The following is a 25,746-nucleotide window of genomic DNA, read 5'->3' as shown; positions in this document are numbered from 1 at the left end:
TATGCAGACGAATTAAACGTTAGGGAAACTTGTAATAACGTGTGACGTTCGAACTTCAGAATCAAATGATCTTCTTTAATACGACGGAAATAGTATCCAGATTCATTAAAATTTCATGGATTTATACGCGGGGGTGTATTGTAAGGCCTGATTCAGATTTTCTTGCATACACACACTTCACCTTTTTAATAGAATACAGAAACACCCCTAAAAGAGATGATTGACGGCATAAAAAAAATTTAACACATAAAAATTTTAGACGCCAAAATTTGAAAACAATGTTTTTTGTAAGTGTTAACGTTGCAACGCGTCTTCCTAAAATAGTATCCATGATTAATATTTTAACTTAATTGATTATCCTGACGTAATGCCAACAGGAATTTAACATATTGGCTGCTGAATAATAACTTTAATAGCCAAGTTCGCTATAAACACGATCAGCTTAACTAAATCTCTCTTCATTAACATTGCAAATTAATAGACCAGCGCTAACAATGCTCCAGTGAACGGTAAATCATCCACAAGCAACAAACAAATACAACTTTTTCGTTTCGAATCCGATTTGCGGGAGGATGTCAAATATAATAAATCATCTTCGTTGGGGAGAATAAAAAAGTGTTTCGGCACTGACGGATTTATTTAAAATGCAATTTAACTTTTAAAATTTGTGTACAAAGCCCGCACCTTTATTTTTCCGAAACAGCTTCGAAGTATTTTTGCCGTTATTTATTGAATTTTTATTTTTGTTCTGGGGATTCTTAAAATATATTATTCTAAATTAAATTAGTGTTTTAATTCCTGAGTGTAAGCAAAGTATTGGACTGGAGTTTTTTTTAATAATATTTTTGCTTGTGTCCAGCTTGTCATGTTTAACTTGATTGTTGTTTGTGCTTTCACTTTAAAATTACTTTATAAATAATTTCAGATGTTTGGATAATGTCTTTTTAATTTTAGTATGAATCTTTCATTTTCAGGCCAGCTCACCCCCGCCTTGACCCACTCACTCAATTTTGCAGTGTTCACACACGACCCTGAAACTTGAAACCGGACGTGTTTAAAGCAGCTAATTTTTATTTAACTGCTTGAGCAATTTACCAAAGATTAAAAATTATTTCGACTGTTCGTAGTAGGAAACTCCACTTAAACAACAATTTTGGAGTACACGCAATTTGTCAATTTTTCCTTTCGGCCACTAATTTCGCACAACGTGCCAGAAAGACTTCTAATCTTAAATAAATTGGGAGTGACCTCTTTTTTACATTATAAGCACACAAACCCTGCAAAAAGGATAAATGCGACGAAATGACGAGAAGCTGAAAGAACTGTTGCTTTGTGTCGGTTCTTGCCCCTATTCCTCCGTCCTTTGTGGGCAGGCAGAAACATGACACCAACATGACTTAGGTCCCATTCGTACCCATTTAATTATAGTGTGATTATTTCAAACCGTGGATTTTCCAGCAGATTCTACACATTATCAGTATTGCCACATTTGCCTAATCTGTTTGCGCTGCATTAGTGTAATTGATGTACAGCCTACTGGAGAAGTATTTTGCGTGGGTGCAAAATTAATTTGCCGCACATATTATGTTAACAAATTGGAGTTCTTGCTGTAAAATCAACGCGAAAACGTTGCAAGTGTGGTTTTGGTGGAGGCGTGTTGTGCAAATTTGCGAATGTGTTAATTATTAGGAAAAAAGATTAACTAGTTATTTCGTACTGTAATTATTTTGGTCGATAAATTTTGTGATAATTTGTTAGATGTTTATGTCGTACTTTGTGCTTGTTGGAGATAATTGAACTGGAGTCTAGTTATAGTAACTTGGTGTAGTAGCGGTGCGAGTGTTGTGATAAATTTGCTTTAAAACTTTACGATCTGTTTAGCAAAGGCAGTTTGAAGGTGAGTCGATCATGTTGGTACAGGCTGTTGACATAATTTATCGGCGCTCAAGTACGTTTGATGATATGTATTTCTTGGAATTCTAGGAATGTCTGAGATGTTGGTGCATACCTAGACATCTAGGCAATATTTGATTAGTGCAGTAAATTGCATAATTACTTTTAGTTTTAATTTTTTTCTTTTTATAGGTTAATGCAATTATGCTGTATCATTGGACTCTTCCAAAAATAGCGAAAAAAATGAGCATGTGCCCATTTAGTATAAAAAAGTTGAATATCGTCACTATAATCGAGAACGCTACAAACATTTTTTTTTCAGTCCAAAATGTAGTATTATTAATTAAACTACAGGTAAAGCTTACAATGGTAGCGTACAGTATATTTATCCGTGTATTTTAAGTAAAATTGTCAACATCCATTTTAATATGTGCCCTAACAACAACGGTTCTGTGTGTCCAGAATTTCTATACATTTTTCGTTGATTAATTTTTTTGAAATATCCTGTATAAGCAGTTTTAAAAAGATATAAGATACATTCTTAATCCACAAATAAAGGAGCGACGATTTACTTTACTAAATTTAGAAAAAATCTTATCAAATTTCACGTGAATTTTTCCTTAGTGATTTACCATAATTCATGACAACGTTAAAACGTGTGCAAAACTTCAAGCTTCGTAATTTCTAAGATAAAATATGATAAAATGTGTTGTATATTTTTTTTTTTCAAAATTCGGCATGCTCAAAGTTAAAATAAATTAATAAATCCCAAAGATAAAAGCATATTATTTTGTATATTTTAAGTAGGATATATTAGCAAAGTCTGGAGATAAATTATCAAATTGTGGGTGAGGATATTCGGATATATCTAATTTTGTTGCGTTTGAGAGTTTAGGTGATATTCTTAAACCGCATGTAAAATTTCACAATAATGAATGTAAAATCACGGACAGGAGGAACTGGGGGATCTACTTTTTCATATTCTGGGAGTTATCAAAACGTGCAGAAAACACGAAATTAGTCATTTGTCACAATAGTTCTCTACTTTACACTCAGGAACTCAAAATTTGTTATACGAGCCTTTATTCAAAAATATTAAAGCCCGGTTTATAGAAAACAAAATAGGAGCGAAAGAATACTGCAAGTTGAAGAACAAATTTTGGAACGCGTCGAAGAAGACCCCGACATCAGCACTCGCCGACTTGCAATTGAAGTTAGAGTTTCACACTCACATTTAGTCCGATGAAAATCCACACGCTCGTAAAGAAGTACGATTTCAACGACGGTTTTCCGTAAATGTGTGGGTCGGTATCCTAAATGACCGCTTAGGACCTTATGTTTTATCAAATAGACTAAGCGCGGCACAGTACCTCGAGTTTTTAAACAATGTCTTGGAAAAGCAGCTAGATGTGGAAGTCCCTTTAGGTGAAGGAATTCGCAGATGGTACTTGCATGATGGAACACCACCATATTTTGCTCCGCCAGTAAGTGAATGGTTAAATAACTATTTTCCTATCCAGTGGGTCGGTAGTTGGCCTCCGCGTCCACCCGATCTCAATCCGTGTGATTTTTGTCTCTGGGGTTGGACGCAACAATGTCCACAAACTATCGAAAAGCTTCAACAATAAGTGGAAGTGGCAGCCGCCTCAGTTCGTGAAACCCCCTTGAGTTTTTTTACGTACCTGTGCAAACAAATTGCGACATGCTGAAGCCTATATTGCTAGTCAAGGACAACATTTTCAACATTTATTGTGAACAAGTAGTAGCATTCTAAGTTACTCTTATTTTTGTTCTAATAAATAATATGGAATCGTGGCAAGGAACAAACAGCCGTTCCATACCCGGCAAGAGCACATTTTAAAAATTTTATGGCAGATTTATAAAAACAGGTTTTTTCGATCGTCGACATTAAAAACGCAATTTCAGTGAAATTATCTTTTATTATCTTCATTTATGTTTAAATTCCATCATTCTATTTCTTTTCTAAAAACTGCTCTAAAGGTATTTAATGATTAAATCAGAATTATGCTGTCGAAAATGACAAGTTAAAATAATAAGTCAAAACCGTCTATGATGTACCAAACTTTTTTAATCAAAATAATTTTTATTTTTTAAAGCACAAGTTAACAATTTACTACAAAAAGTGGTAGTGAAAATTAAAGTAGAACTCTAAGGCTATTTTCTCCGCAAAAATCATCTCTGCACTGTATATTTCGTTATATTTCTAAATTTTGCACCGGGAACGTAAACACGCAAATTTTTGGAATCAGTACGACAAAATCAATATACAGGGTGAGCCACTAAGCGCGTAGTCCTCGATATCTCTCTTATTACTTATTATTATAGATAGAAAAAAGTCAATGGCCAAAATTGTACAGTTCTTTGAGGACCACACTTTAAAATTATTTTTAAATATACAGTGTTCTATTTTTAAGACGTAACACACAAATAAATTTTTTACACCCATTATGCCATTTTTCTTAAATTTTTTTGCAATGGAAGGGTTGACAAAAAAATCCCAGTAGGGTTACTGAATTCTTCGATTTCTCAATTTTTTGATTTTTCCATTCAATTCAAAATTTTGGTTTGACTAAGTTTATCCTTTTGTTGAACAATTAAAAAATGACAAATCGAGAAAATGAAGAAATAAAAATCGAGAATTTGAAAAATTTTATATCGAAAAACTGCAGAATTGTTTTTTTTTGTCGATTTTTCAATTTCTCGATTTTTAATTGTTTTGTTTTTTGATGTTTCAGTGTTACAATTTTCCGGTTTTTCAAAAGTTCAGTTTGAATAAATTTTTCCTTTAATGAACAATGAAAAAATGAAAAATCGAGAAAATGAAAAATTAAAAATCGAAAATTTGAAAAATTTTATATCGAAAAATTGCAGAATTGCTTCGTTTTGTCGATTTTTCAGTTTCTCGATTTTTAATTAATCAGGTTTCTATATTACAATTTTCCGATTTTTCAGTTGTTTTTTCAATTATCCATTTGTTTAATTTCTCATTTTTTTTATTTTTAGATTTTTTAATTTTAAAATTTTTCGATATTTCAAGTTTCATTTTTCAATTTTTTATTCTCATTTTTTCGGTTTTTTCAATTTTTCTTAATTTTTTCAATTCGACTCCTCAATTTTTAAATTATTTGATTTTTCAATTTTATAGTTTCTAGGCGTTTCAGTGTTACAATTTTCTGATTTTTAAATTTTTAAATTTTTCAAAATTTCGGTTTGAATAAATTTGTCCTTTTGTTGAACAATTAAAAAATTAAATATCGAGAAAATAAAGAATTAAAAATCGAGAATTTGAAAAATCTTATATCGAAAAATTGCAGAATTGTTTCGTTTGGTTGATTTTTCATGTGTTACAGTGATTCGACTTTGCAAAATTTCATTTTGATCGAAATTTAAAATCAAGAACTTGAAAACTTTAAAATTGAAAAATTGTTTCGTTTTTCGATTTTTTGATGTTTCAGTTTGGGAATTTTTAATTTTTTCGTTTTTCCAATTTTTCAGTTATCCGATTTTGCAGGTTTATTTTTTAATTTTTCATGCTTTCACAATTTTTCAAATTTTCGGTGTCTCGATTTTTTAGTTTTTCGATTTTTATTTTGAACTTTTTGGATTTTTCATTTTAAAATTTTTGTATTCTTCATTGTTTCAATGATACAATTTTCCGATTTTCCAATATTTTAGTTTAGATAAATTTGTCCTTTTATTGAAAAATTAAAAAACTAATAAGTTTAAAACTCAAGTTAATTCGCGATTAACTTTTGATTGAGGTCCGTTCCTAGGCAACGTGCATGTTTCAACCAATCATGGGCTCATTCCACATTTTACTCCTCTGTTAAATTAATCGAGGATTAAATATTTAATTCGCTTTTAAGAGTTAACTTTAATTCGCTTTCTATAAACTAGGTCTTAACTTTTAATTCGTTTCTATAAACCGGCCGTAGATGTTTTATTGCAGACGAATAGAAAATGAATATGCATGAATTATTTTATTCTTAATAAATCTTTCTTTTCTTGATTTTACGAAAATGTTGATTTCCCATAACGCTGTTTGTCTATTTCGTTGTCACAGATTTGAACCGAAATTTTCTATTCTATTATTTAAATTTCAGGTATATGTACTTTAAGAACACGATACAATTATAGAATTTGAATGATTGGGATAAATTTTGTTTGGCTGCATACCACCATCGCATAATCGTCAGGTGCATTTCAGCCTTAAAATTTCAGAAAAATAGTTCCGTTATTTTTGAAAATTTTGATAAATTATTTACTGAAAAAAATTGGTCCAACACAGAATTCCTTAGCTCCTTTATATATAGATAGTATATAAATCCCGCTCCTTTGAAAAATTAAAAAAATGATTTTATTTGTGATAATCGGTATATATTAATACATATCTAGATAACTAATCCCAGAAATAGTGTAAGAAGTTCAATAATATTCTATAAATTTAATGTATATATTTATTTTGGTCGGGTATTTTTTTATGTTTGTCTACGAGATCCAACTTATTGTTTAGAATTCTTGTTGAGCTTGTTTTTCTACATTTAATAAAATATCATACTTTAATTACCCATACTCCGTTACTGTCTTTGATTCGATCGATTTATGTTACGAAAACACATTTGTTTATATTTGGTCTGGAGTTCACCTATGATAGGAAACGGATTAACAATTGCTTCAAACATATGAATGCATTGGTAAAAGGCAAGGTAATCCCTCTATTTCTAGCGAGTTTTTCCATTTGAAACTGTTGCGATCGACATTATTTCAGTAAGGACACGTATGTCAAATGGCGACACGGTCAGTTAATACTAATAATAAAACACTAGGGTGTACCGTTCCTTAGATTTTATAAAAAAAAAATAAGGTGAACCAGTCTTGATTTACTATTCTTGACTTAATCAATAAAAAATATAGATACTAATAGCCACAGTTTAAGATAAAAAACAAGGTGAGCATAAAATTTTAATTTTTTTTTGGGAAAATTTGGACTTCTAGATGGATATTCTTAATATATGTACAAAATTTGGCAACAATCGGTCTAGTAGTTTTGGAGATTATCTGTCTAAGAAAAATTCATACAACTGACAGACAGACGGATTTCAATACTTTCTTCGCTTATGCTCGGAAAGTAAAAATAACTGATTAACACTCAGATGGGAACAAGAAACCTGCGTTTTAGTATTCTGGGATCTGTCAAAGGCTAGGATTTTATTCGATGCGCTGGAATTATTAAATGACTGTTTTACTGTTTTATTAAAATTTGGTATAAGTATTATAAAATTTTGTTGTACAAATAAAGTTTGGTACTATAAACTGAATTTGCAACGTAAAAAATATACTTGCAGAAGGCATATATTAAGTTATAAGTTTAAATTTTTTTTAAGATGATGTCATTAATTTTTGGCAGGGGCAAATCAACAAATTTTAGTTCGCGTTTTAACTTTCGCGTATAAAAGTTATCTGTGTCACTCGTCCGGAAAATGCCATTTTTCGGAGGACGATCTCTGTCAAAGAATTTTCTGTATGAGTAACTAACACACAACACTTTTTGGGTCGACTTGTAATTTTTTTAATTAATAAAATAATAATTCGCACTTTGTCATGATGACAGTTTTAATATTTAGGGAAATTTAGATACGTCCATTGCGAGTGGCAGCAATGTTACATTTTTGGGGTTCACTGCGATTCAATTGTATTTCGGCTGTAGATATCTTTTCTGGAATCTACAAAGTTATGTTTCTAATAAATAAAGTAACAGCTGATTTATAGTAATGTTTTTAAGCCAATTACGCGCTTGTTTATGTTTATACATTAAATATTGGTGGCATTACATATAACAGTTCACAGTTGACAATCCGATCCGTTGCCATCCGCTAAACATAAAAATAATTAGATTCAATGTCATGTTTGAACGTCTAGGCCGGAAAATCCAATTTTCCGGCGGATTTAGATGCTTCCAAATGCAGGAAAAACGGACGGAAGCCCGGAAAATAATTTTAAACGGCAGTTAATGTATAAAATTTCAAGGTAATCAGCTAAAATACCGGGTGACATTAGTAATTGGAGCATATTTTTGTGTTGGCAACAATGTCAACATATCAGTTCACGCTCCTAACAAAAGAGATAAGAAAATGGCAGCTCGGGGCCTCAAATTTCACTTTGACAAGCAGGTATGGCATCAAAAACTTGACACATGCTGCCAACCTGACAAAAAAGGTCACGGGTTACGTAGAGTATCATAAATCTTTGAAAACTTTTATACAGCAAGTATGTTTTGCATTCTTGTACAGCATAGTAAAGAAGTAAATGCACAGTAATGGATGCTGCTCTAAGTCTCAAGAGTAACATCAAAAACGAACTTTATATTTTACCTATTCAAAATGGTACTACAGTGTTCACAAAGAAATCAAGTTGATGGCATATAATGTATAAAAATTTAGTGAATTAGAGGTGGCTATTACTAACACAACGTAGCTGAAATCATTAATGTCAATATGACACGATATTAACCTCGAACATACCTCTTCATTGTACACTTGCAGTAAATTGAAGTTGAAGGTAATTTTTCTGTTTTGCCGCAGTATTATTTTATTAACTGTGTGAGAGATACTAAATGTAGCACGCCAGTCAACGCCAACTCACAATGTTTCTCACCACAAAATCTTTGTTAAATGAAATATTAAATATTTTAATTACTTAGAAAATTTGGATTTGTTTGGCGTCATAATGTAATTAGCGAAATTAATACCATTGTCTTTAGCAAAAAGCTAATGACGTCGCCTTAAAGCCATATGCTTATCCTACTTATCCGTTAATGTTTGACTACCCTTGTTCTAGAGACACTAAACTACAATTGAACAAAATGATACATTTTCAGTTCTTATAGAAAATTTTTCGGTACTAATTAGAAAAAGGTACCATCACCAGCCTCCGATTTCTCATTGTTTCTTCCAAAACTCACCCACCCCATTCTCCTTCTGGCTTCGCCCTCAACAATAACCCGCTAATTCCCAGTGTCGCCGATTAGGTCCGGACGTCATGTACCCAAGATGCGCCAATATGAACATATCTTTTGTAAGTCTGAGTTTTCGGGGATTCCGGTGCGGGATGCGTGGTGGGCAGAATATCGATCGGTTGGCGGCGGCGCCGTCGCCACGTCGGGACGCAGCAGCAGTATAGAAAGCGGCGTTATTTGACAGGTTCGGACAGAGTGCGGCGCGACCACCATGGAACTACAACGGTAGTGAAGTGCTGTTTTTGATGCTGTAGTTGCACACGGCCAGGTGCTACACTGTCGCTGTTGACAGCCCAGGGATAAGCTGCCAAGTAAGCAACCTTTGTTGTCTGTGCGGATTCCGGAAGAGATTTGTTTTCGTCCTTACACACCATCGAAAAATTCGTAATAGTGCCGAACCGATTTTGGCGGGAAAATTGTTTTCGGAGTCGTTGTTTGTCGAGCCGTCGAGAGTAAACAGGGTTGTTGACGGAACATCATATTTACAAACTGGAACGTACTTGGAAGATCTGGAGCCTCCGGGCTACAACTAAATCATTATTTGCTTATATTTTCGGCGATACGAATTTTATTCAATTTATTTAGGATTTATTGACACGAGTCGTGAATTTGTGTTTGTCTTGTCAGAACTTCAGCTTCATTACTTTTAATTGACATTTATTTTTCTTAATTTCGTTCTTACCCTTCGTGCATTTACATAATTTCGGCCTCGTACAGCGAAAAGCTTTCACCTATAACAATAACTTTTACACTTTTACTTTTTTTTATTATTTTACGTAATGGCTTTTTTACTAAGAAAAGTTTTAATCTCGGATAAGCTGCTTCGCACGAAATGTCTTGGACATCCTCGGGCAACACTTCGTTTTTCATTGTTGGCTGTTGAATGTTGCATTTTCAAACTTTTTAATTAAACGAAATTCTACTTTTGTTAGTGTGTGTGAACTTCCTAAACAAATTTGCCGAAGGGTGACGAATCATATATTAAACACACCTTTGAGCCGAAAACGCCAACAATCTTCTTTCATAATTTTATACAATGAAACCTTTTCACACAAATGTTTGTGGGTTTTTGAAAATTGCATCACCTTTGAGCTGATTCCAGAGCAATGACCTCCTAATTCTAACTAGTTTGTCTCTTGTATCCAATGAATCGATTGGGATGGAATCGAGAGCTAAAGCGCTGGCAAAATTTTCTGCTTTAAAATGCGATCTAAAAGAAAATCTCCTTTGTAATACCAGAAATTTGCTCCACTTTGAACCAGAAAGTTAAATGTAAAATGACCATTAATTTTTCGTTTAAATAAAATTCAAACAAGTTTTTCTTTCTCTAAAATTAATTGACTTTTTATTTTTAAATACCTCGCGCTATATTTTCATTAATTTTGAAATTCATAAATTGACATTTTGAAAATTGTAGCCTGTTTGAATTAGCCGTATTAAATTATCTTGTTGTGATTGAAACATTGTAGTAGGGTCCATTCGGCGAACTGCTATTTCCATGTTTTCTCGACGACTCATGACCCCTAGAGTACGAAAAAATAGTGCCTCTCGTTTTCGTGGGTCTGTCAGGAAGATGGTAAAAATCTAATCAAAATTTGTCTGATCATCTCCGCCAACAATTTACACTTTATAAAATAGTATACATTCCTGCGTTTGTGGTTATGGATCCACCTTGATTTATTATTATTTATAATTTTTATTGTTTTATAGTTCCAGTTGTTATGATACAAAACAATGTAAATCCTGGTGCTATCTCCACGTTTTTTATTACACTGGGTTTGATTTACCTGTACTTTAGCAGTACACACATATTTTTACTTTCAATTATAGGGGTTATTATATAAAATATAAAATTCACAAAATCAAATTTTACCATTTTTCAAAGAAACTATATGGAATATTTGTTTGACTATATTTAAGGGACAAGGGAAGTTGTGCTCAAATAACTTGAAACCATCTTATCTTTAGCTTGCCTTTTCCCAAAACCGTTAATTAATGAATGTTCAACTATGACAAATGTTTAACTCTATCAGGGGTTGGATTTATAGCGACGGAATTTACACCCATATAATGCGGTTGCGAGCTTCGTTCGGCCCAGGCAGCTTGCCTTGCTCGCTATTTCAGCAAAAAGATAGATAGTAAAGATTTATTTACAGAAAACTAATAGAAAACATAACTCCAACAATCCTTCTGTGGAATTAAAGACAAAAACTTAAATGAAATGTTCAAAAGGGCCACCTTCTGTCTCTAAATAACCTTCTGCTCGATGCGGTAGTTTACGCAGGGTTATTGAGCTCACGATTTCCGCATTAAGTTTACCACATTCGACTCTTATTCTCTCCTTTAGGTGTTCCACATCTCTGAGAGGTTGTAAATACACGCTCACTTTTAAGTACCTACCCCCACAAAAAAAATCTAGTAGCGTGAAGTCGGGAGATCTAGCAGGCATTCAGTTCACACCATCCATCTTCCACGAAATTTTGATTTAGATAACCGGGCTTGATGGTGGTGCTCCATCTTGTTGGAGATACATTGCTTCTCAATGAGTTGAGACATAAAAGTGAATGAGTGGACGGAAACACAGGGTATATATTTTAAATTTATTGTTTATTTTTTATATTTTTATCGAAGTGAAAATTTTCCTGTGGATTGAATAATGATATATTTTAACATTGTGCAAATATTTACGAAATGATTGACAACCTCGACGCGTGATTCTCTTTACATTTTTTAAAGTTATCATTTCATATAAACAACATGAAATTTACATAAGTTTGAAAGTGCTTTGTCAACAATGTTCGCAAAGCTATTGACATTATTGAGCGTAAAAAAGGTCACTCCAACCAAGTTCCCGTAGTTACTATTGTTTCAGCCACGGTTGAAAAACATTTTTCAGTTTGAATTTACCTGAAAATTGTATTGCCCTGTTATACTTTTTTTGTTATTTACGTATATTGAGTTGGTAACTTAAAAAAATAGTCCCACTTATTAAAGAAATTTTTTCTTCATTTTAGGTGAAAGCGAATATCAGTCGATAGATTTTATTATTTCCTAGATTACCCTCATTTTATGAATGCTTTATTGCCGAATTTATTTCTTATAAAGGTAGTAGGTTTCAAATAAATTGATCAATCAGCTGAGAATGCCTGATATACTCAATATATTAAGTTCATTGTTTTACAGATCAGAATTATTAATTTACAGAATGTAAAAGGTTATTGTATCAATAATTTTGAGGTTATTACTCAGTCATTAATTAACCCTTGAATTGTGTGAAAAAGTTCCAAGACAATGCGGGTTTTTACTGACCACGGATTTAATAAATATTAAAACAATAATAATTATTTATTCAATATTTTGATATCATACAATATCAGAATATTTTTATTTTAAAACTGTAGAAATTCTGTTAACAAAGCTCAGTTGCGACGCTATAAACCAATCCTTGACGAGTCACCAATCTGGAGGAAATTGTTGTTTATTTCTTCGGCAGTGGGAAACATCATGTTCTAGAAAATTGTTTTTCTTTAATCGAAATGCAAGAAGAGCAAGTTTTTCTTTTAATACAGAAAAGACTCGAATGAGGTTCTTTCTGATTGAATTGCTTCAGTTCTGGATTACTTTTTGTGTATATTATTCTCTCCAACTTTACATTAACTTTTAATTTGCCCAAAAATTTGTTCGTTAATTCTCTGTCATATGTTTAATAATTAGAGCCGTAGTGAGAAGGTAGTGATATATATCACAACAAATGTTCATTTGTGCATTAGGGGAAAATACGTAAGCCGCTTTTTTAATTAAGCTTGCTTGATAATAGCGACCATATTAATTAATCTTGTCAATGTAGTGTTTACATAATTTTTTTACTCTATTACGAAAATGTTGTGTAAACAATAAACTCCGCTGAATGTGCTTCCACTCAATCAATTATTCGTAATTTCAAACGAAATTTCACAGGCCCTAATCCTCTAATGCATCGCATTAAAAAAATGCACAGTTCGATTTTTGTCGTCAGCACTGCTGATTGAAATTTGACTAGATTAAAGCGATTATCTGCAATGTCAACGAGTTTATTTATTTTTAATTTCGTTGTTCGTTACTTTTATTGATTGGAAATTCAATGCCAAGTCCTCATACAAAAGCAATTAATTAAATTTGAATTAAAAACGTTGATAATGATTATCATCGCAGTTAATTTAATTATTTTTAGCGTGCTTCTGTAGTCATTAATTAACAATACTTTTCGGAATATTACGGCCGTAACCGCATAAAAGCAAGGAACTTCTGCCATAATGCAGCATGTACATGGAAATCGTTCATTGTTGCGGTGAAAAATTTAATGTTGCTGTTGGTCCCGTTGCCAAAATTAGGCCTCAGGGTTTTTATCTTGGTTTTTTATTAGTAAGAAGACACAAATTACATGGAGAATTTAGCTTTTTTCTTAAGGGTTAGTCGCTGAATGTGCGTGTTGCGATAATTAGTTCTTTTGTAATTGAGCGGAATTGACGGAGTTATCTAGAATCTACACATAATAACGAGAATGTTAAGCAGTTAATGTTTTGTGGCATAAATGACAAATTTTTATTGAGACGGAAGTGCGGCAACTCACCGTTTTAAGGCATAATTATAGAGGGCATTTTATGGTAAAGTAGCAAGCTTATTATTTTTTTATTCCAGAATTTATTACTCTATTACTGACGACATCTACATATTTATAAAATGAAAGTGTATTAACAAAATTTTGAGGGCGAAAGATGTGAATTTTGACACGTATAGTGTAGTGCTTCCAAAATTTTTGAAAAATTAGATGATGTTTTTAGCGTAATCGATGAAAAAGGTAAAAATGTAACTCAAAATATTTCAATCTTGATTGCCAGGTAGTGCGGTAGGGAACAACCATAAACAGATGAAACATAAAACAAACAATGAAAGCATTTAAATGTTACTTATTTCTCCAAGAATGGTTCATTAAACCCAAGCGTACGGTTAAAAAAATCATTTTTTTAAATCTCCATTCATTGTTTTTTTCGGAGGGTGATATATATCTTCCCGAAGAGGTAATGGACTAACTTATTGCTAAACGTTAGAAAAATATATTTTAATGCGGTTCAGCTGGAACGGAATGAGCCATAAAATTAATTATTCTTCACTCTACTGCCCCGTTTCCCTCGCGATGCTGAAATATTCATCGTTTTGTGAACACAAACAACAAACCTTTTGCACTATTTCCAATAGAATTTCGTGTATCCAATTAACAAATTACCGTCCACAGTCCCGCATCTAAGCCGTCCTCACCTGTGGCGCATTCGCTTTTGTATCAAAAGCTCTAATTCTCTTCCATGCATTTTCCGAGCCGTAGTCACTCGCACTTTATTTGAATAAATCATAACCCAAAGCTACGAGAACCAGTAATTTGTGCAGCGTTTCTTTTTTCGAAAGCACCTAAAACACAATTGCTGCAGTAATAAGTTTCCGAGCGTGGGAGTGTGAATTTACGTATACACAACTCGCAGTGATGTAATGTTAATTATGATGAGTAACAATGGGGCTGCGCTAACACTCGGCTAATTAATGTAACTTCTTTGGAGCTTTTGGTTTCGTATCTTGGATGCTTTACCTTAATTGACAGGGTTTCTCTAGTGGCATTGTGGTGAGGGTGTAAAGTTTTGAAGGGAAGGGGTGGCAATTAGGAGAAATAAGAAAGTTATTAACAGTATTCGGAAAACTTGACGGTATAACTTGTGTTGTGTATTATGTAGGAGGTTTTTCGACGAGACTAAAATTTCGTATACATGTAGTCGATATTATGTTACTAGTTTTTAGCTCTGGGGCAAAGTTTCGACTAATTCGGCATGTTCAAAACTCGGATTTGTTATAAACTGTTAACGAAAAGTTTTAGCAAGTAATTATCCTCATTAGTTTGGTGGCTAGTAGACGTCGATGTTGAAGTTTAGATACTTATTAGTGTTAAAAAACTTCTTTGATATGCGATGTTGTCGTCGCCAACGATTGGTAACAGCGCTGGATTTTTTATAACTTAAGAATAACTGTTTACGTTAATAACATAAACTTTATGCAAGCCAAATGTAGCGTAATATACAATGGTATCGCCACAAACAACTGTCGCAAAATGTGTGATAACAGTGGGTACAGCAGCAAGAATAAAACTTATGAATCTTATGACTGAACTTTCCGGTCACTTCCAATGTATGGATTTTAATATTCTTTGGAATTCTTTTAATAGAGAGAACATTTTGTAATAAGAAAACTACAGTTCGTCCTCCTTTCTGAACTTCTTATTAATCTAAACCCATACAACATAATATTAATGTAACAACAAATTCTTTACCTTATACAGTTCTAATCTATAGTTTATGGTCCAAACTGCGGCATTCAGAGGTTATAACTTAGAGTGACATTTTCGTTGCTTAGCGTAAGTTGAGAAAAAGTGAAATTAGACTTAATGACCACATACTTTCATACAAAATAAAATGACGTAGTCTCTAAAATTTACAATAATTCATTTTTTTCATGTTATGAACTACGGTACTCCTACACTTGTGATATATGAATACTTGTTGAGTTTTCACCCCAGACATCCTGGTTTTTGGAAAAAAATCAAAATTGTATAACCACTTTTTGTAATTTAACTTTGAAACTAGAAAATTGAATGCTCTGAAATCTTGCAACGTTTTAAGGTATCGTAATCAATAATCATGGTAAATCGTTAATCAAAATCTATTCGTTTCTCCCCTCCCAAAAAATGTATGACGTCATCTCAAAATTTTTGTCTAGTAGTTCCTATCTGAAATATGGAAAATATGTTGTTCGTCAATGTAATTATAGTTTTTAGAATTACGTATACACGGTGACTCAAAAAATTAATGAATGGGCCTTTTAGTTTATTAATTAAATCAAGAACAACTTACTCTATTTTACAGAAAATTTAGGAATACAATACTTTTGTTATTAGTATTTTATTGCATCTATTCAAAATGGTATAAACGTCCTCATAAAAATGTTTGAAAAAAACGAATTTCTTTATTTTAACTTATAAGTGTCGTCATAAAAAAAATCAGTTCTTAAATTTCCCGACTTCTAAGTTTTTGAATTTTTCGTTTCTTCAATTCATCAATTTGCAATTTTTCAATTTTGCAATTTTTTTAATATTACAATTTTTCATTTTTCGATTTTTCAGTTTATCAATTTTTAATTTTTCGGTTTTTCAATTTTTTGTTTCCTCAATGCTTTAGGTCCTTGATTTTTATTTTTCATTTTTCCGAGTTTTTTACTTTCATTTTCTCGATTTTTGTATAACAATTTTTCGTTTTTTCATTTCCTTTTGTTTTATAATTTTTCGTTTATTTAATTTTTGAAATTTTTAATCTTTGATTTTTCAATTCCTCAATTTTCTAATTTTAAACTTTTCCAATTTTTGGATTTCCAATGATCCGATTTCTTTAATTTTGAGTAGGTACTTGGATTTTACAATATACCGAGTGTCTGGAAAACAGCGGATTAACTCTCCGCTAGGCTGTTAACAAACAACTTATGAGTCTGGGAAAAATAGTAAAAAAAATCCTTCACACATTTTGGTGGAGTTATAATGATTCTAAAATTGGTTCTTTTGCTACGTTTAACAACCAAACAACACATTCATTCTCAAAATTACTAGTAATAAAACCTTTAGTTAATATTTCTCTCGCCCATTACCATGTTTAATTACCATTTTAGTTAGAATGTACAAAGATGTGGTTGTGTTGTTTTTATAATAATTTGATAAAATCCCATTTGACAACAATGTGTTTTGTTGATGGATGAACTGGAAAAAGTGTTTTATTTTTTATGAAGTTGACAAAGCCTTGAGTGCCGCAGTGATTTTTTTTTAATTCGGGAGATTCTTGCGTACCTATGGAGATTTTTTTTGTAAATTATCTAAAACAATTTTGGGGGACTTTGGTGTTTTACTTCTGACCTGACCTGTTTTTCAGTTAATTTATGGACCCCGTTTTTTTTTTGAAAAATTTAAAACAATTTTGAGGTTCTAGATATTCCTATTTGGAAAGAATTTGAAAGTACTTTAGAGCTTCTAGTGTCGTTTCTTATAATAATTTAACAAAATTTATTAGAGGATGCGTTATTTGCCAAGATCGGTCTTATTTTAGCAACTACTAGACCGCCCCAACCACCCACCCACCCTCTCTTTTCTTAGAAGGTATGCATTTGCCAAAATCAATTTTATCTAGCAAGTACTAATGTCTAACTTTTAGAAAAATTGTTCAATTTTACTTTTATAAAATTAGGTTTTTTCGTAATTACATCATAAAGAATTTTTTATAATTTTTTTCAAACCACCGTACATAACGTACTGAAGAACTAATCGGCCATTTTTCGATTTTTATTTTTCTTAATTTTTAATCTTTCGATTTTTCAGTTGTTGGTTTTTTTCATTTTTCAAGTTTTTCATTTTCAGTTATCACATTTTTCAAACTTATTATTTTATACGTTTTTTCATTTTATCTAAAAATTTTAAATCGAGCAAAATCGAAAAAGTGAAACAGTGGAAAATCGAAAACTTTCAAATCGAAGAACTGAAGAAAGGAAAAATTGAAGCACTAAAAAACTAAAAATCGGAAAACATTAAAAGTACGAAAAAGTAATGAATCGAAAATATGGAAAGGAAAAAAAAAGCGAATCGAATTCATTAACTGGAAAACACAAAAATTGTAAAATCGAAAAATTATAGAATCGCCAAAATTGTAAATTCCAAAAACGTAACCCTGAAAGATCGAAAAATTTAAAAATTAACATATCGAGAAATTGAAATATTAAGAATCAAGAAAAATTGAAAAATCAAATAAATGAAAATGTTTTCAAATCGAATAATAGAAAAAAATTGACAAATTCCAAAATTGTAAGTTTAAAAAAGTGGAAAATTTAAAAAATTAAAATTATTATAACATATTTAAAATGAAAACTAGAAAAAAATGCAAATCGAAGACATAAAAAATTGAAAAATCAAAAACTTGAAAAATTAAAATTAGAAACTCGTGAAATTGCAAATCTAAAAATTGCAAAATATAGAAATTGAAACATCCAAAAGGTGGAAAATCGAAAAACTGAAAAATTTTTAAATAAATGCTCGAAGCATTGCATGACGTAAAATTGAAGAAACAAAAAAAAAATGAAAAACTGAAAAATTGCAAATCGAAAATTTGAAGAAACGAAGAATTAAAGAATTGAAAAATTGAAAAATTAAGAACTGAAAATTCGAGATATTTTAAATCGAAAAATTGCAAAATATAAAAATTCAAGAAACAAGTAAAATGAAAAATTGAAAAATCGCATATCCAAGAATTGAAAAAAATTGAAAAAATTGAAATTGAAAGAACAGGGAATTATAAAAATTAATCGTTGAAAAATCGAATAATAGAAAAAATGGAAAAATTCTAAAATTGCAAATTTAAGAAAGTGGAAAATTTAAAAAATCAGAGTAATTATTATAACATATTTAAAATGAAAACTAAAAAAAATGCAAATCAAAAAACTCAAGACCTAAAAAATTGAAAAATCGAAAACTTGAAAAATTAAAATTGGAAACTTGTGAAACTGCAAATCTAAAAATTGCAAAATATAAAAATTGAAACATCCAAAAGTTGGAAATTCGAAAAACTGAAAAATTTTAAAATAAAAACGCAAAGAGTTGCATAACGTAAAATTTGACGAAATGAAAATTAAAGAAATGAAAAATTAAACATTAAAATTGGAGAAATTTTAAATCGAAAAATTGCTAAATATAAAAATTGAAGAAACAAGCAAAATGAAAAATTGAAAAATCGCAAATCGCAAATTAAAAAAATTGAAATTGAAAGAACAGAACATTATAAAAATGAAACATTGAAAAATTGAATAACTGAAAAAATAAAGAAAATAAAAAACCGAAAGTGAAAATTTTTATTTTGAAGACTCGAAAAATTGCAAATCAAAAAACTGAAGAAACAAATAAATGAAAAATTGAAGAATTGAAAAATTAAAGTAAAAAAGCTTCTGGAGTTGTATTTGCGCCAATATTTTATAGAAGTTATCAGAAAAAAAATCGCAAACAATTTTTACAGAAGGGAGTTTTGTTGGGTTGCACTTCAGGCACCAGAGAAGCTCTGTGAAAATAAATTTTGTTCTGAATACTACTTCTGAAACATTACCGAATCCTGCAATCTTGGTGTCGAATTTTTATTGTTTTACTTTCTTAATGAAAATTTGCTTTTTATCTATCTATCTAAGTATCTTGACACTTAAGTGCCATATGGCAGCCTTTATTTTTTTTTAGATCCTGAGCTGTCATGTGTCCATCGTCTGTCTGCCGTTTGTCGTTTCATAAGACATAGATAATCTCTACAACCATTCTAGTTACTGTTGTGAAAATATAAATATAGAATGTAGATGCTGATCACCCTTACGAAAAATTTTATTTTTCGCATATTTTCCAATAGAATTCCGAAAATTTGAAGTATATAAGTTTTATTAATTTTTCATTTGTTGCTTTTTAAGTGCTGGAGCCCTGAATTTTCGACAATATACTCCAGGCGTGTGCATTGTTTAAGTAATGAACCGCAATTTCCAATAAAAAAGGAACAATTGCACCGTGGTTAATTGGAAGACCGTAACTAAAGCCGCAGTTAGTTCGTTATTTATTCGAATATTTCGTTTAGCCGCTTTGATGTCACAACGATCTGGTAATTGAGGTAAAAGTAAACCATATTTTACCAGTAAACTCCGAAACACGAGCAGAATTCTAATTATTACTCAAGCCGAAAATTACAGATTCGTTTATTTCCTCCAAACTTCTTTTCAAAGCTCCCCTCGAAAGCTTTAATCTATTTTGTCATTAAATCTCGTATGACAAGAGATTTTCGATAAGTAAAAGGATATTGCTGCTAAAATTTGTAATTTTGCAACGTAAAGCTTATAGGATTCCAAAGGTTAGCCCTATTCAAACGCTCTGTCAACACGAAGCTTAATAATTCTTACTTTTCGCTGAAAATTAACTGCCTCACTTAATTGGTTTTGTTAAAATGAAAGAACTCCTGCATTTACAATAAAGTACAAGTTAAAATCTACAAGATGTGCAAATTTTCATTAGTTTGATTCAGTTTGGTGAACTAGTTCCCAACAGTCGTAATTTCATTTTTAAAATTGAATTAAGCTAACTTAATTTCTCATTTGTGTGCTTTGAACATGCCACTACTGTTGCAGGCATGAGTTGCGTGGAATTTTTGGATTTTTAATCTTTTCACTGGCAATTCATAAATCATAGAAACTGTTGACTCTGTTTCTCTTTATAAGATAAATTGGATTAGTGGCACTAAACGTGTTTATCTTTATTTGTGTGCTCGGAGCACGTAATAATGGCTCTAATCGAGTTTATTATCGTTTGTTCTAATAGGTAATAAAGTGCAATTGGTTTGTAATGCATTTGTATTGTTAGGCGCCTGTACCTGCCTTTTAAAAACATTTTGATATCTTAATGTTTATTTCCTCAATAGTTGCATGACATAATTTAATTTACTGGACGGGAGCTGTAGCACTATCGTGGTTTAAATGAGGAAATTATGCCACATACTTAAATAAAAATTGTCCTTATTTATGACTGCCATGAACGCAAGAACGCTTAGATTTAAAAGGATTTTTATTTTTCAAATATTTTTTATAGTCCATTAGGGGGAAATTTAATTAATGGTTTAAACATTTTTGGTGTCGGTGTTTTGCAACTTATTATTATTAATAACATTGAAAATGAAATTTTTTCAGCGGGTGAATCCTCGACCGAGGAACTTCCCCGGAGTAAAAAATACTATAGTGTCTTCACTCACAAAACTGGTGTATTTGTTCCGTTGGAAATTAATCCATTATTAACATTACCAATTTAGTCAACGTCATGATGTATTCATGCTTTCGCTGTCAATTATGTCTAATTGGACAGAAGTAAAAAGCACAGACGCACTTATCGATTTCTAATTTCGTCGATTAATTCTTAATTCTGAGAGAGCCAAAAATAGAGAAAGGTTAAAGTGAGGGGTCGATGGGAAGTCCAGTTTTACATGTCTCGCATTTGTGATGATTGGTAATGATCGTAAAATTCGCCGATATGTTCTGCATTTGTAATAAACGGAAAAGACATTGATGTGACACCGGCAAAAACTATGAGTGTAACAGGATGTCACGTGGAGATTGCATACGACGTAGAACGATAAATTTGAGGTCATAGTGGTTGGTGTATATGTATATTACTCAAGATAAGTCGATTTTACTTAGAGTTACAATAGAAAATTAAAGATAAAAATTTCAGCAAAAATGGAACGCATATTTTATAAAATTGTACTATAAATATTTAATGAGCTCAACGTATAGGAAATTGCAAAAAAAGATGAGCAGCCCACGTGTAATAAATAATACAATAATTACTGATCACGTTTTAATTTTAAATATAGTTTAATATTTTTGTTATTGTATTTACATCTCATTCGTAAAATTGGTGACGTCATTCAAAATATTATTGATAAATCTCACTTTAAACCTGCACTAGTTTACAAACGTGTTGTTCAACACGCGATTATTCAATTCAGTTATTAAGTCCAATAAATCAAATTCAAAGATCAAGTCTTCATGCACCATTAACTATTTATAAAGCACTAATTCTAATGTAATTTGTAGAAATTTGCCAAGATTTTTTTCTGCAATCTAAGACAACATCGTAGGAATTACAAAATTTCAGATCAAATGTCAACAATTTACAAGAAAGTAATATTCTAGAATACGTATACATAATAATTGCAACTTGTTAGTTTGTTGTCACTACAAAAATAAGTTCCAAAAAATCACCTTGCGTTTTTGGAAACGTGCTGTAAACTAAAATGCCTAACGTACTTTTTTCTTCATATAAAAAATCTTCTAACCAGCAGAAAGATAACTACAAAGAGCGGCTCGGGTTGCTGATTTGCATTCTGGGAGCGCTAAGGACGACCGTGGGAATAATTCCGAATTGAGTTGTCAATGGTTTAGCGACTTATTTATGCGATAACCTCTAAATCAAAACCCGACCTTTAGTGACAACGAACTGACAAATATGCGAACGTAATCTGAGACATTATTTTTATTGAAAAAATTACTAATCAGTAAACTTTGATCTGAACTCATACGACATCAATAATTTCACTCGTTGACCTCGAAAACGTTTGTACGATGGTAATAATTTTTTCATTCATTGGAAAACTCTAGTGATAATGAAATAATCATCACGTAAAACTAGTACAGTTTTCTAGGGTAGTATTTCAATTTCTAAAACGACTTGCGATTAAGCCAGACTCAACTTTTCTCCTATAACTCTTCAGCTCCTCAAGAATCGTACCATTTCTATCTCATTTTGCACGATCTACATTAGCGTACCCAGAAGACCTGAAACGTGACGCCTTGTTGAAATTTTCTTATCGAAAATTTGTATTCATTTCAATCACTTTAACGACTTAGAAATTTGAAAAAGAATGTTTTATGTTATTTACAATGCGATGACCGGAAGTATTATATTTACTTTTTAGCTTGAGTTAAATGTGGTGGAGGCGCCGGGAGCACTGAAAATCTCCCGATCAAATAAAACCTTGAACAATTGTTTGAATTCTTCAAAAACAACTAAATGTAAAATACAAGAGAAAATACTGCCAGATCATAATTATCTCGAAAACCTAAAAATCAAATTAACGTGAATATCATTTTTGCAAAGACAACCCCCAATAAGTCAATTAAAACCGCCACAACCGCAAGGTCGATAAATCCGCAACCAGACCACAATCAAATTAATAAGCACACAAAGAGAGCAAGTAATACGATTTCGTTCGAAAATCATCTCAGCAAAATTTGTTTGTTCCACTGTCAGTTTGCATTACTCGTTCTTTTGAGCGACTAAAACCAATACGAAACTTTATATAAATGATTCAAATATTTATCCAATTGAAAGTTGCAGCGCATACACTCGCAATCGCTAGGTTTATGCATTTTAATACAAGATTATGAAACTGAAAAATACGCGGGTCAAAAGTTCACCTGGAGCAAAAGGACGAGAACATATTTTCTTAGTACAGGGCATCGCTGAAAAATCGAATAAAGTTTGCTTACAATTAAACCCACACGAAATTCTGTTACAATATTATCCCGGAACGCCCTCGCGTTCATTTGCAATTTTACAGTTTCCACCCACGGACACGAATCTGAAAATTTTAGCGTATTTGTGCTGGGAGTTGGTTGTTTGTATGTCAGAATGCAGCGCAGTTTTTACTGATTTGTACTGATGTCATGAAAAGTTAATTGATGGGTAATTTGAGTAGTGCGAGGAAAGATTAAGGCTAATTGGATTTGAGACGTGCTTGACGTTTTTTCTTTTGTGGCGGCGAGAAAATGGTAAATAATCGGTTTACAACACAATGGATGGGAAGACACCGTTTTAATCAATTTAACTCGCTAATCAAGGGGAACCCAGTAGGCAATTAATAAAAGAGGTTGTCGCTAAAGACCAATTTTAATTAGCACTTTGGCCTCACTTTTGCTGTGCATCACAAAAATTTCACGCCGTTTCATTATGACGAACTGATTCATTGTAACAATTTCTGGGTTTACCAAATCGATTATTACTTTTCAAATATTAAATTTAACCCTATAGTCCAGTCATTTTAGGATAAAAAAGGGATCAATCTCGGAATGAGAGATAATAAGCTGAATTTTTGTATATACCTTAATTTTGGCGTTTTAAAAGTTGTGTCAAAAATCTCATAAAATCTCGTGTCTGCGTCGTAAGTTATTCAAGGTCAAAGATGAATAAAAACAGTTTTTTGCGATTATCTCGGTTTCTATTGCTCCAATGATGTTAACATCTATTATCATAATTGTAGAGCACAAAATTTGGGACAAATTTTATTTGAAACATTTTTTCATGCGCTCAATCGTTTTTGAGATAGAGGGCAGTGAGCGCGCAGCGCTCATCCATACGTACTGTAATGCAATCAACCGTGAATATCTATGAATACTACCTTGAATTTTGAAAAATTTGTATTATTTATCAATTAATACATTGTATTTAAACATTTTACATATTTTCAACATATTCACTGAATAATACTTACCTACTTTGTGTAATTAAAAACGCATTTAATGAAATATTTATTGTATATTTCAGATTAATTTATATCTTTAAAATGCGTAAGGTTTTAAATACTTATTTTTCTATCATGATTATAACTGGAAGGTCTGGAAACAACGATTCAGCGCACCGAAGATGATGACGATGAAACAGAAATTCCCGAACGTCCAGAAGATGACGGTGAAGAAGAAGAAAATTAATACTTTTGTTCTATAAATTATTAAAGATTTCTAGATTTTCACTACAATTCAATTTCAATCGTAAGAAATGCACAGGTACTGAACAAAGATAAAATTAAAATACATTAACTCGTTTTACTTCCTTAAATTTTTACTTTGAAAAAATTAATATAACTTTTAGATATATAATAATATAACAAGTATAATATATTATCTAATATATAAAAACTTACACATTTGAAAGATAAAGTACTTAGTTATTTTTCTACTTAAAATCTACTTTCAATAAATTAAGTTATACATACAATAAGTATTTCATTTAAAGAGTTTTTAATTCCACAAAGTAGGTAAGTATCATTATCATTAAATGAATGTATTGAAAATATGTAAAATGTTATTAAATGCAATGTATTAACTGATAAATAATACAAATTATTCAAAATTAAAGGTAGTATTCACAGATATTCACGGTTGATTGCATTACAGTACGTATGGATGAGCGCTGCGCGCTCACTGCCCTCTATCTCAAAAACGATTGAGCGCATGTAAAAGTGTTTCAAATAAAATGTGTCCCAAATTTTGTGCTCTACAATTACGATAATAGATGTTAACATCATTGGAGCACTAGAAACCGAGATAATCGCAAAAAACTGTTTTTCTTCACATTTGACCTTGAATAATTTACGACGCAGACACGAGATTTTATGAGACTTTTGAGACAACTTTTAGAACGCTAAAATGAAGGTATATACGAAAATTCAGCTTATTATCTCTCATTCCGAGGTTAATCGCTAATTTGACTGGACTACTATCGTTACTTTTATGATCGATGTTCAGTTTTCGTGCACTTTTAATAATATTTTTAGTAACAATATGTGTTAGAACTAGGAAATCCACTACAAACTTTTTTAGTTATCTTTAAATTTAGCGTTATTTTCTTTTGCGTCTATTTTAAGTGAAGCTTCTTACAGTGTAACAATGTAGCGGCATATTCGGTCACGTGATTTGATTTATGCGGGCTGTTGCACCCCAAGTAGACCCGTAGGATAATGGGCGTTCAGTATCGGCAATAAAGGTGATTATTTAGCCATCGGATCCAATAGAATGAGACTAAGTCTAATCTAGTTTGAACCTAGATAGTGGTGGCCGTAAAGCAAGAATTGACTGTAAAAGTTCATCGTTTGTGCTATTGGGCAAAGATCCCTTTTAGCTTATGGCCCAAGGAGCAGACGAGTAACACAATGGAACTCTCCGGACATTGCGGCGCGTTGATGAGGGAGAAATGGCTTTTCTGGCACAACTTTTTGTCGCTGTTTTTCGTTCGCTTTTCCCGACTGCGCGCTACCAATTTTGTTTTCCTCTTATAGAGAATCGTATTTTTAAAGGAAACTACAAACATGAAGCTTTGATCAGTTTTCGTCTACCGAATAAATTACGTTTGACGAAAAAAGGCG

At 31.6% G+C, this 25,746-nt stretch overlaps 1 protein-coding gene across 3 annotated transcripts in view; it reads left to right on the top strand.

The window, feature by feature from the left end:
• The first annotated feature begins 1,658 nt into the window (after positions 1–1,658).
• Positions 1,659–25,746, top strand: part of LOC135143520 (heparan sulfate glucosamine 3-O-sulfotransferase 1) — a 165,436-nt gene continuing 141,348 nt past the window's right edge. For 2 of the 3 annotated variants that reach the window (XM_064075413.1, XM_064075403.1), the window contains exon 1: positions 9,137–9,240. The gene's annotated coding sequence lies outside the window, so the exon portion shown is untranslated. Of the gene's footprint in view, positions 1,898–9,136; positions 9,241–25,746 lie in introns of those variants that run through there. The other variant, XM_064075408.1, reaches the window with a different exon arrangement.

Source organism: Zophobas morio, unplaced genomic scaffold, assembly GCF_036711695.1.
Source record: "Zophobas morio isolate AGI-343-1 ecotype UQ-CSIRO unplaced genomic scaffold, CSIRO_AGI_Zmor_V1 ptg000004l, whole genome shotgun sequence".
Taxonomy (NCBI): Eukaryota; Metazoa; Arthropoda; class Insecta; order Coleoptera; family Tenebrionidae; genus Zophobas; species Zophobas morio.
The sequence above is the reverse complement of the archived record's forward strand: the minus strand, read 5'-3'. Positions and strand labels throughout refer to the sequence as shown.